This window comes from Schistocerca serialis, chromosome 3 (genome assembly GCF_023864345.2).
Source record: "Schistocerca serialis cubense isolate TAMUIC-IGC-003099 chromosome 3, iqSchSeri2.2, whole genome shotgun sequence".
NCBI classification, from domain to species: domain Eukaryota; kingdom Metazoa; phylum Arthropoda; class Insecta; order Orthoptera; family Acrididae; genus Schistocerca; species Schistocerca serialis.
Window position 1 is genome coordinate 619,370,593 of NC_064640.1, and position 9,183 is coordinate 619,379,775.

The following is a 9,183-nucleotide window of genomic DNA, read 5'->3' on the forward strand; positions in this document are numbered from 1 at the left end:
AGCATCATCATCCATAAAAATTCCATCATTGTTTGGCTGCAAATGCTCTCCAGGTGGCTAAACATAGTCATTTACTGTCAATGATTGGTTCAGTTGGCCCAGAGGATCAAGTTCATACCATGTAAACACAGCCCACATCATTATAGAGTCACCAGCAGCTTGCACAGTGCCTTCTTGACAACTTGGGTCCATGGCTTCATGGCATCTGCACCACACTTGAACCCTGCCATCAGCTCCTACTAACTGAAATTGGGACTCATCTGACCAGGCCATGGTTTACCAGTCATATAGGGTCCAACCAACATGGTCACAAGCCCAGGAGAGATACTGTAGCCAATGTTGTGTAGTTGGCAAAGGTACTCACATATTCGTCTGCTGCCATATCCCATTAACGTCAAATTGCACCACATTATCCAAGTAGATACACTTGCTGTGCATCCCACACTGATTTCTGTGGTTATTTAATGCAGTACTGCTTGTCTGTTAACACTGACAACTCTATGCAACTGCCGCTGCTCTCAGTCATTAAATGAAGGCCATCAACCACTGCTTTGTCCATGGTGAGAGGTAATACCTGAAATTTGGTATTCTCAGTACAGTTTTGTCACTGTGGATCTCAGAACACTGAATTGCTTAATGATTTCTGAAATGGAATGTCCCATGCATCTAACTCTAATTCAAAGTCTGTAATTCCTGTCAGATGGCCACAGTCACATTGGAAACCTTTTCACATGGATCACCTTAACACAAATGACATCTCCACCAATGCACTGCCCTTTTATACATCGTGTATGCTGTACTCTACCATCTGTACATGTGTATATTGCTATCCATGACTTTTGCCACCTTAGTTTATCTGAATAGCTTCCTCTTTTTTTTTTTTTTTTTTTTTTGTGGTTGTCATCATTTCTGTTCATACTGTGTCGAAGCTATTGGCTGTTAGCTGTATGATTCAATTTGATTCTAATCATGTCTATCCTTGGATTTATTGCATCAGTAAGTTTCTTCTTTATGTCATTGTTATTCTTGTTCTCAGTGGATCTAAGAAAGCATGTGTTGGTTTCCTGTTTGCTAATGTCTATGTCTTAGATGTCATACTTAACTCTGTTTTCTATGCAGCTGTGACAGTGGCATATGAAGGAATAGATGTAGTTGCTTTTTCTGTCATCTTCAAGTTCTCCTGCTCTAGAAGCTTAACACAGGCTTTCAGTGCTCTTGAATCTGATTTAGAGATTTCTCGACATAGTCTTTCATTCTCCTCTCTCATTTTTTGTATTTGACCAGGCAACATGGACTGAAACATGGCCCATTTGGACACTTTCTGCATCAGTTTGTTTGTTACAGCAACAGGAACTTTCTTCACTTCTTGAAGGAAATTGAAAATGTCTTCATAGAATTCCTCAGGTGATTTCCCAGCCATATTCAATGGTAGGTGGACATTCCATGTTACATCATTCGTTGGCATCGCTATTAAGAGGCTACTATTCACTTACCCTGGAATGGCATTGTCTTCTGGCTTCAGTTTTTACCACAAAGAAACACACAGTTTTACCTGCCTGCCTCTAGAATTTTCTCAATAAGATGCGGTCGGCTGATACCCCACGGGGTGGCGCAGCTGCGGCTGGTAGGGAAGGCAACTGATATACCAGTTAGTGGGTGGCTGGCTGCTGAATTCTGCTGGGCTAGTTGCCTGCACACCCTGCAATAATGATGCAGCTACACTACGGCTGTACGGCCCCGTGCCAGCAGTGTGCACTCGACGATGCTGTACCCACAACAGCCCCAGGCAACCCCTGGCAGCATCACACTGGTGGATGCCCAACAGGATGAGATACCCATCCGATGATGGTGGACAATGGCTGATGGGCAGAGGCTGCAGTGTGCTGCCTCCTGGGCAGGAGTCAGCCATGCTACTGGAGATGACCTGAGATGGCAAGCTGCACCATGGCACCAAGTCCACGGGGCTTAATGCATAGAGCTGTTGCCCTGCAGTGACCTCAAACTGATGACTTCTGCTGGCAAGTCTATGTGGCATCCTCACCTGGCACAGTCTCATCATCCTGATAGCGCTGCAATATTAAGAATATTTCCATTACAAATGTGTCCAGTACTTATAGTTTGCAGTGGCACACTTTTTGTGCATATGTGCCACTACCAGTCATTTATCCTAAAACACAGCTCCCACTGTCAGTGCAGAAATTTTGTTCGTTGCTGCACTAGTCTGTGCGGTACCACTGAGTTTGCTGTTTCAACAAGCTAACCTGCCTCACAACATTATGTTAGACTTGTTAGACTGCTGAAATATACCACTCAGGCTCTCACTAATATGCCCATATATGGTTGGTACTCTACATAACCCCCTCTATGAACAAGACCCAGTCCCCTGGGTTTACCTTAAAAGCAGTTTCATATTAAACTACATGTTTGTACAAAATACAAAGAAAATTTATAATCAAAACAACTGACAGCATGTCCACATGGGTTACAGACTGCATTTAATCTTACTTATTGCGTTGCTTAATTCTACTTTATTTATTAATCTATTCGACATAATTGTTTTGCACTTCTGGCAATTTAACTCTCATGGCATGTCCTGTTGCTTATTTCTCTCTTAACCCTACAATTACATTTTTTCTATATTGGCACTACAAGGTTACACCCTTGATCTCCATTATGCTCTACAGATCCAGTCTACTGGAATCTGGACTATTGGTGTTTTATGCTAACAGTCAATTTTCTGTCTCAGAAGACTAAAAGCTATGCACATCAGAGTTATAGCCACTGTGGCACTTGGTGTTATGGCCCCCAAAGTCACAGTTAAATGTCTTTGTCCTTCCCTGAACTGCTCTACTTGCTGCATTAACTGCTTAGTTGAAATGCATACTTCCTGTGTGGCAATGAATTAGTTGAGGGAATGTTACATCATTCATTGGCATCACTGTACTGTGTGGACTGTAGGTCATGGTCCAGACACTATGCTGAGAGAAGGCAATGCTGTTAATTCTGACAATAAACTATAGCATCCCCAGTGCAGGGTGGAGCAGATATGAGCCAGAATGGTGTGAGGTGGTGGTGGAGGAGAGGTGGGAGCCCAGGAGGCTCCAGAGAAGGGCAGCTGGAAATACAACAAGTTCTTTATTGATGCATCTGTGCTATTTGATACACTGGGTCAATGGCCAGCTGGCTGCTGAATTCAGCTGGGCTGACTACCTGAATGCCCTATGATGCTGATGCATTTATGCCAATGAGTACCAGTGGCCTCATTTCTGTAGCTCAGAATTATGGAAGCCAACCACACATTCCCCACACTGTCAGTGTGCACTTAACGATGCTGTATTCACCATGAGCCCAGGCAATGCCTGGTTGTGTCACTGTGGTGTATGTCCAACATGATGAGCTGCCTGTTTGGAGATGGTAGATGACAGTTGGTATGCATGAGGTGCAACCCAATGTTCCCTGAGCAGGAGTCAGCCCTGCTGCCAAATATAACCTGGGATCCAGAATGAAGGTAGGAGACAAGGCACTGATGGAATTAAAGCTGTGAGGGTGGGTCGTGAGTCGTGCTTGGGTAGCGTAGTTGGTACAGCACTTGCCCGTGAAAGGCAAAGGTCCCGAGTTCAAGTCCCGGTCCAGCACACAGTCTTAATCTACGAGGAAGTTTCGTAACTTGGGATGACCAGTTGTGTCATAGCACAAAATATGGGGGGACTTAGTGCATAGAGCCATTGCTCTATGGTGGCCTCAAACTACTGACTTCTGCTGGCAGGTCCATGTGGTGTCCTTATCCAGCACAGCCCCATCAGCCTGGTAGGTCTGTGAGCCTATTGATAATTCCATTACAAAAATGTCCAGCACTTATAATCAGCAACTGCACACCTGTTATGCATATGCACCACTACCAGTCATGTATTTTGAAACACCACTGCCATTGTCAGTGTGGAAATCTGCCTTGCCTCTTGCTGCAGTAGTCTGTGCAGTACCATAGCATTTGCTGTTTCAACAAACTAACCTGCCTCGCAACATTCCATCAGCCTTTGTTGAATTATTACAGTGATAACATCCTGTGTTGACCTGCTATAAGCACTGCTGCAATACAGTGCTGAGGCTCACACTAATATGACCATATATGGTCAGTACACTACAATATATATTCCGTAAACCACCACATGTTGCATGGCAGAGAGCAGCTTGTACCACTACTAATCATTTCCTTTCCTGTTCCACTGACAAATAGACTGTGGGAAAAATGACTATCTTTATGCCTCCACATGAACCAGATTTTTCTTATCTTCATGGTCCTTACACAAAATATATGTTGGCAGCAGTAGAACCATTCTGCAGTCATCAAATGCTGATTCTCTAAATTTTCTCAATAGTGTTCCATGAAAAGAATGTTGTCTTCCCTCTAGGGATTCTCATAAAGATTTACAAAGTATATTTGCAATACTCATGTATTGACTGAACCTAGCAGTAACATATTTAGCAGACTACCTCTGAATTGCTTCGAATTGTTCACTTAATCTGACCTGGTTGGAATCCCAAACACTTGAGCAATACTCAAGAATGGGTCAGTCACACGTGTGTTCTGCACAGATGGGTTCATTTCAACCTTTGGTCTAAGTGATCTTCCCCTCATTCCCAATCTTCCCAAGCCTATCCATCTTCATCTGTCCACCAGGAACTAAGAGGCCTGAAGCCTGGGAATAGTTTTTTACCCATCTGTTCTTTTCCTCTCATATTTCATACTAAGCATTTTATAATTTTACAAAGAGCACTATCAGCTGTGTATATAATGATAAAGTTAAAAATCTGTTTGATATACACTGAAGAGCCAAAGAAACTGGTCCACCTGCATAATATCATGTAGGGCCCCTATGGGCACACAGAAGTGCTCCAACACAATGTGGCATAGACTCAACTAATTTCTGAAGCAGTGCTAGAGGGAACTGACACTATAAATCCTGCAAGACTGTCCATAAATCCATAAGGGTACGAGGGTGTGGAACTCCTTCTGAACAGTATGTTGCAAGACATCCAAGATATGCTCAATAATGTTCATGTCTTGGCAGTTTGGTGGCCAGTAGAAGTGTTTAAACTCAGAAGAGTGTTCCTGGAGCCACTCTGTAGAAATTCCGGAAGTTTAGGGTGTCACATTGTCCTGCTGGAATTGCCCAAGTCTGTCAGAATGCACAATGGACATGAATGGATGCAGATGATCAGACAGGATGCTTATATACATGTCACCTGTCAGAGTCATATCTAGATGTATCCGGGGTCCCATATCGCACCAACTGCACACACCCCACACCATTACAGAGCCTCCACCAGCTCGAACAGTCCCCTGCTGACATGTAAGGTCTATGGATTCATGAGGTTTTTTCCATACCCGTACATGTCCATCCACTTGATACAACTTGAAACAAGAGTTGTCTGACCAGGCAACATGTTTCCAGTCATCAACAGTCCAATGTCAGTGCTGAAAGGCTCAGGTGAGGTATAAAGCTTCATGTCATGCAGTCATCAAGGGTGCACAAGAGGACCTTCAGCTCCAAAAGTCCACATCAATGAATTTCGTTGAATGGTTCACATGCTGACATGTGTTGATGGCCCAGCACTGAAATCTGCAGCAAAATGCAGATGAGTTGCTCTTCTGTCATGTTGAATCATTCTCTTCAGTCATTGTTGGTCCCTTTCTTGCAGAATGTTTTTCCAGACTGCAGTGAAGTTGGAGATTTGGTGTTTTACCAGAGTCCTGATATTCACAGTACACTTGGGAAATGGTCATATGTGAAAATCCCCACTTCATCGCTACCTCGGATATGCTGTGTTCCATTGCTCATGTGCTGACTATAACACTACATTCAAACTCACATAAATCTTGATAACCTACCATTGTAGCAGCAGTAACTGATCTAAAAACTGTGCCAGACACTTGTTGTCTTCTATAGGCATTGCTGACCACAGCATCATATTCTGACCATTTACATATCTCTGTATTTGAATATACATGCCTATACCAGTTTCTTTGGTGCTTCAATGTATATGTTAGTGTTAACCAGTACATGTATCCTTGAGTCCAGACGCTATGATTAATTACAGAACAAGAGGATAATAAGATGCTCTTTTCTTTGCACTTATTTACTTACTTATTTTATATATCTTGGGGTTTCCAGTTTTCTGGCTGATGCTTACCGGCAACCTATTAACCACATTTATACCAGAATGTAAAATTTCATTCTGAGTCCTAGGCAGGGATGCATAGTCTACATGGAAACTAATTTTACTTCCAGTGTTTCACTAGTTAATTTTACTGATTTTCCTATAGCCACACTTATTATTAACCACAAATGCCATTAGGTAGTAAATATATTGACATATAAGTGTAAGAATCTCTAGGACCCTGAAGAGGCTTCTGCAAGCTATTCAACTATTAGTTTTACATAATAATCTTACATAGATAAAAAAGTTCTCAGTTAACTTGTCATGTCAAATTTGAATAAAATCTCCATCACAATTTATCAGGGGCTAACAAGGAAACATCACTAACATTTAAGGACAGAAAAACACACTTGCAAGACATCAGCCCCATCAGTTGATCCTGTGCAAAAATTTGGCCATAAATCTGACAGTACTGTGACATTACTTAATGGATACTCTGCTGAGTAGTAGCTTCTCTAACCGCCATTCCATGTGAGCAAACCAGCTGAGACTTTACCAGGTGTTACTTGTACCTTAGGTAATTGGTTTATATGCAGCTCTGTTTAAAAAGAATAGCTCAATAAAGTTGTAGGATTGAGCTGCACAAATTTGCTTTCATGACAAGTAGCTATCTCACCACAAATGATAACCTGAAGCTGTGACCTGACTGTCAAATAGTCTGTGGATTAGCTAGAATTTTAAATTAAAAGAATAAACAGAAATATTAAATAAAAGTTATATGAATAATTAATAAAAAGGGTTCTACTGCAATGTCTGTAATTGTGTAGATTACAGAGAATTATGTTGAATAATGTTTATTCATGAAAGTAAAACTCAAATAAATGGATGTGGTCTGGCAATAATCAGTTTACAGACAGAATGATAACCTTATTGAGAGCATCACAAGAATGGTAGCAGAATCCTCAAGCTAAGCAGTTATCCAAGACTCACAAAAACGAAGTCTATTTCATGATCACAATACACAAAATATTTGTCATTTCAAAATAACTCAGAGTTCAGCATGATAATTTACACAATAACACATGAAAGACAATGAGTAGAAACTCATACTCTCTCTATTTTCGACCCTGTAAAGCAAGCAGACAAGTTCCACACTGGAGCACATTCAGATCTCCCAATGGTTAAAATACCACCAATAGTTAAAGTATTTTAGTGGCTGGCTGTTCACTGCCCAGAATCTGTTACTCACACGTCTGAACATCACACTATGCAACAGATAGGTCTACATTTTTCCAGAACTGTCATAAAAGTGTCCAGCATCAGTCCCTTGAGTGCAGCACCCGAAAAATGTCTGTCACCACTTGACTAAAGCGGTGTTCTGCCACTGATTGCTTCTAGATTGGCTGAAGGTTGTCCCAACCAAAAATAAAAAATACATCACATTTATGTTCTACAGACATTATTTGACTCAAGTTGACCACTTTCTGCACTGAACTAATATATTAAAACAATATTTTAATAAAAGAAGTGTTATGAACAATTGACCACACTCAGACCATTCTAAATAAACATAAATTAATGTTTGTTCATAAAAAATAAGCCAAATTCTTGCACCCATGTGCTCATATTAAAAGAAAGCAAAATGCGATTAAATATTTAGTAAACAATTATCAATGTCTGCTTGATAGAAATGTCTTGTGGTACTCTTTTCAATGGCATCATTAGCTAACACGTGATGGACCACTTTTAAATTACCATGATTTTTAATATTAATTGTGATCAACATTTAAATAAAGTTACTGGCAAAAATAGTAACATATTCCTTAAATCTAAAAACTATGGAAGTATGACAAGGTATGATGTATTCATTACTCATGCTCCAGTCAGTTGCTATGTTATTGTGAAGGATCCAGTGTTTTGACAGACATTTCAATAAAGAAAACGATATAAACTATAATAAATCAATCAACAAAATAGTTAGTTACAGATATGTGTCTTTCACAGATGATAGCTGTAGTTCAGTGCTATCAGCCGAGACATTCTTTGTAGAAACCACATGAAGCATTTGAAAGTTTTTATTTATTTATTTATTTACATTTCAAGTTCTGTAGGTCCAAATTGAGGGTGAATCTCCAAGGTCATGGAATGTTTCAGTACATGAAATTACAAGATAAAAGAACTAACAGATAAAAATGTAATGTTTATGAACCAGAAGAAAGTCAGTCCATAAGTTTAAGTAAATGTAATAAACAATCATCAACAAGAATCAGCTTAATTTTTCAAGGAACTCCTTGACAGAATAGGAGGAGTGACCCATGAGGAAACTCTTCAATTTTGATTTGAAAGTGTGTGGATTACTGCTAAGATTTTTGAATTTGAGTGGTGGCTTATTGAAAATGGATGCAACAGTACACTGCACACCTTTATGCACAAGAGTTAAGGAAGTTCAATCCAAATGCAGGAGGTGACTTCTGCTGAGTATTAAATGAGTGAAAGCTGCTTATTCTTGGGAATAAGCTAATATTGTTAACAAGAAATGAAAGTAAGGAATATATTGAGAGGACAATGTCAAAATACCCAGACTCGTGAACAGAGGTCGAAAAGAGGATCATAAACTTACACCACTTATTGCCCAAACCACCCATTTCTGAGCCAAAAATATCCTTTGAGAATGGGGAAAGTTACCCCAAAATATAATACCATATGACCTAAGTGAATGAAAATAAGCGAAGTAGACTAATTTTCATGTCAAACAATGAGTCGTTTCAAATACCGTTAGAATCGTAAAAATGGCAGCATTAAGTCTTTGAACAAGACCCTGAACATGGGATTTCCATAACAGTTTTCTATCTATCTGAACACCTATCAATTTGAACTGTTCAGTTTCACTAATCATATGCCCATTCTGTGAAATTAAAACGTCAGGTTTTGTTGAATTGTGTTTTAGAAACTGTAAAAACTGAGTCTTACTGTGATTTAACGTTAGTTTATTTTCTACAATCCATGAACTTAAGTCATGAATTG